This window comes from Bufo gargarizans, chromosome 3 (genome assembly GCF_014858855.1).
Source record: "Bufo gargarizans isolate SCDJY-AF-19 chromosome 3, ASM1485885v1, whole genome shotgun sequence".
In the NCBI taxonomy this organism is placed as follows: Eukaryota; Metazoa; Chordata; class Amphibia; order Anura; family Bufonidae; genus Bufo; species Bufo gargarizans.
In genome coordinates this window covers 585,880,053-585,884,787 of record NC_058082.1, presented here as the reverse complement: position 1 = coordinate 585,884,787, position 4,735 = coordinate 585,880,053, and positions in this window count along the sequence as shown.

Sequence of the window (4,735 nt, the reverse complement as noted above, 5' to 3'; positions counted from 1 at the left end):
CTGCAAGAGTGGACAGGGGCTGCAGGCACAGGGGTGTCAGGCGCCTGCTTGCTAAAAACTGTGGCAAGCTGTGTTCAAAAGAAAAAACTAAATAAAATGTGCTTATTTTTGCTGAAATGTAGAACTAGTTGCCAGAAGCTGAGCTGACAGTAGCCTGTAATACACCTGATAGTAACCAGTTCTCACCAGTTCTCTGTAATTTGCTTATACAGCATTTCGGTAGGTTATGTCTGTAGCAGACTCTTAGGCCTCTTTCACACGGGCGTCAGTTTTTTTGCCCGGATAAGAGCTGGGTGCGTTGCGAGTAAATGCGCGATTTTTTCCGCGCGAGTTCAAAACATTGTCATGCGTTGCACTCGCGTGAGAAAAATTGCGCATGTTTGGTACCCAAACTCGAACTTCTTCACAGAAGTTCGGGCTTGGGATTGATGTTCTGAAGATTGTATTATTTTCCCTTATAACATGGTTATAAGGGAAAATAATAGCATTCTGAATACAGAATGCATAGTAAAACAGCGCTAGAGGGGTTAAAAAAAATAAAAATAATAATTTAACTCACCTTAGTCCACTTGATCGCGAAGCTGGCATCTCCTTGTGTCTCCTCTGCTGAACAGGACCTGGGGTGAGCTGCTGCATTAAATACCAGTTAAGGACCTTTGATGACGTCACTCCGGTCATCACATGGTATGTCACATGATCTTTTACCATGGTGATTCACCATGGTAAAAGACCATGTGATGACTGGAGTGACGTCATCAAAGGTCCTTAACCGGTATTTAATGCAGGAGCTCACCCCAGGTCCTGTTCAGCGCAGAGGAGACAGAAGCAGATGCCGGCTTCGCGATCAAGTGGACTAAGGTGAGTTAAATAATTATTATTTTTTTTAACCCCTCTAGCGCTGTTTTACTATGCATTCTGTATTCAGAATGCTATTATTTTCCCTTATAACCATGTTATAAGGGAAAATAATAATGATCTGGTCTCCATCCCGATCGTCTCCTAGCAACCGTGCGTGAAAATCGCACCGCATCCATACTTGCTTGCGGATGCTATGCGATTTTCACGCTTCCCATTCACTTCTATGGGGCCTGCGTCGCGTGAAAATCGGACAATATAGAGCATGCTGCGATTTTCACTCAACGCACAAGTGATGCGTGAAAATCACCGCTCATGTGCACAGCCCCATAGAAATGAATGGGTCAGGATTCAGTGCGGGTGCAATGCGTTCACCGCACGCATCGCACCCACACGGAAAACTCGCCCGTGTGAAAGGGGCCTTAGAGCTTCCTTCCAGGTTGCAAGTACAATGCAGAATGATGTTTTTTTTTTTTTTTCAATCTGCACAGCCACCTTTATGCCTACTGCCCCCATGAGCTAATTAGGACAATCTCTCCCTTAATTTACTCCCAATGTCATATGATTATCCTTCTTCTTCCTCCTTCGTGGTTTTGCCCACCAACATGGACAGTAAAAAGCTACTGTGCACCTTTCTAAGGTAGTCATCCAAAGCAAATCAGAAAAGCTTTGGATTCATTTTTGAGATACATTTTTGTGAAAGTCATAATGAATCTTGTTCATTTACAATCAATTCCCTCATCCTTAAATGAGTACTATTGCATCAAATGAAATTGGCATCGCATTTACCTCTGTATCAACTGAGGCATATAGAAGAAACAAAGGGCCACAATTACTTTTTTGGGTGTTGTATTACATTTTGAAAATAGCGATGAGCTTGTTATTTATACTTAAATTCTGATTTTGATTTATGGCTTTTGCTTTTTTTAAATTGTTATTTTGGTGAACTTAAGTTATTTTAACATACCTGAATAGTTAATACACTGTGACCAAATTGTGATATTACTTTCTGAAATGGTAGAGTTTTTGCTCCAAACTACAAACAGCAAATGATTGGTGAGCTCTAGCCGTTCCAGAAAGTACTAAAGTCAACAACAAGAGGATTTCCAATGTGGAGAAACTTCTATTTATTTAGGGACAACTATAAGCACATTTCAGCATCTTGTGATGTGTTCAGCAAGGAATATGGGCTATGCAAGAGGACTATGAAAATTTACTGTGCAAGAACCTGGCCCTATCAATCAAGAAAAGGGAGGGCTGGCAGATGAAACAGGAAGTGCACGGGTGCCCAGAATGGTTTGAATCAGCCAGCTAGAAGTGCATTTCCTGGTGGCAGACTACCTTTAAAGATACCAAAGCAAAAAAAAATAAATAAAAAAAATATATATATATATATATATATTAAAAGTATTGCAAAAAAGATTAAACAGGGGAAGATTTATCAAAACCTATGTTTGCTATGCCAGTCTTAATGTCCCCTGCACTGCTGGAGGATGCACTTAATTTATGAAGGGGTGCACGCTTTGTCACAAATTAAGCAATTATGGCATTTCTGAAGCAAGGAAACTGTTTTATTGAAATTCACCTAAGTTTATTATTTTTTTTGAAAAGAAATATAAAAGGATAAAATGAAAAGTTATACATCAGATTAAGACTAGCATAGCTAGGTACACTACATCATTTATTTTTATATGTGCAAAGAAAGTGAAACATTATTTCATTACTGACTTCTATAAGAGCAGACTAAAGTTATTCCAGATAAGAATAGTAATTAGATTCAGCTCACCATGAATGCATGTTCTGAAATGGTTTTTAGTTATTGGAAACGTGAAATTTCTACTAGAAGTTAAACTCTAATTTCTTTCTCAATGGGAAGCAGATTGTGCTGTCTAACTGGCTTGTGGTAATTTATTGTTTAAAAGAAAAAAAAATGAAACTGATTGATCAAGCAGATTATGAATCAATATATTAAAGGGGTTGGCCACTTTCTGGTTACTGTTGACCAATGTGTATGTAAGATAATTATATGGCACTTACTGATATAGCCTTTATTGAAATTCTGCACCAATTTATATATTTTCTAAGGTATGCTCCTTGTTTATAAAGTCTTTTGTGCTGTCCACACAGAAGTCCTGTCCATAAGATGACCACTGTTGAAAGGTCATATGACCAGGCAAATCACCTCCATGTGATGTTTCTTCCATTCAGACACACAGCACCAGCACTAAACACCCAACTGGACAAGTACAGATTGCAGGTGTATTTGAATTTAGAAGACATGATATAGAGGTTGTATGGTCACATTACCCTCCATAAGCAGCACAAGTATGTGAACCCTTTAGAATGATATGGATTTCTGCACAATCTGGTCATACAATGTGATCTGATCTTCATCTAAGTCACAACAATAGACAATCACAGTCTACTTAAACTAATTACACACAAATAATTAAATGTTACCATGTTTTTATTGAACACACCATGTAAACATTTATAGTGCAGGTGGAAAAAGTATGTGAACTCCTAGACTAATGACATCTCCAAGAGCTAATTGGAGTGAGGTGCCAGCCAAATGGAGTCCAATCAATGAGATAAGATTGGAGGTGTTGGTTACCGCTGCCCTGCCCTATAAAAAACACATCTGGGTTTGCTTTTCACAAGAAGCATTGCCTGATATGAATGATGCCTTGCACAAAAAAGCTCTCGTTACAGTAGCCTACGTTTAAGAATTGTTGACTTGCATAAAGCTGGAAAGGGTTATAAAATTATCTCCAAAAGCCTTGTTGTTCATCAGTAAACGGTAAGACAAATTGTCTATAAATGGAGAAAGTTCAGCGCTGCTGCTACTCTCCCTAGGAGTGGCCGTTCTGTAAAGATGACTGCAAGAGCACAGCGCAGACTGCTCAATGAGGTGAAGAAGAATCCTAGAGTGTCAGCTAAAAACATACAAAAGTCTCTGGCATATGCTAACATCCTTGTTAGTGAATCTACTATACGTAAAACACAAGAATGGATTTCATGGGAGGATACCACAGAGGAAGCCACTGCTGTCCAAAAAAACATTGCTGCACATTTACAGTTTGCACAAGAGCACCTGGATGTTCCACAGCAGTACTGTGATGAAACCAAAGTTGAGTTGTTTGGAAGAAACACACAACACTATGTGTGGAGAAAAAGAAGCACAGCACACCAATATCAAAATTTCATCCCAACTGTGAACTTTGGTGGTGGGGGCATCATGGTTTGGGGCTGCTTTGTAAATATATTATGGCTAAAAACATATATATATATATATATATATATATATATATACAGCAAACAAATAAAGTAGCAGCACACCACTAAATGCACTAAGACTGAGTATACAGGTGAATGCGTGAACAGGGTCAAATGACGCCAATATTTACTGCAAATGCAGTGAATAAGCTCTTAGCGCATTTTATTGATCAAAAATATGTCGGGCCCACCTATCAGACGACAAGGTAGCTTCTTATCAGATGGGACCTACTCTAACATGGAGGGTCCAGCTCCATTTTCACTCTGATCTAAAAACACAAAGGGCTGGGGGATGGGCGGGGAGTGCTAAGTTCCAAAGAGGATGCCTGGTCCTCTATAATATACATATAAGCAAAAAAACGGAACAGCACCTCCTGAGACAAATCGCCGGTGCAAGCTACCCGGCAATAATACAGCAAACAAATAAAGTAGCAGCACACCACTAAATGCACTAACACTGAGTGAACAGGTGAATGTGTGAACAGGGTCGAATACATGATGCCAATACTTACTGCAAATGCAGTGAAGAAGCTCTTAGTGCATATTACCACCCACCTACCACCTGCAATTTCTCTCAGGAGGTGCTGTTCCATTTTTTTGCTTA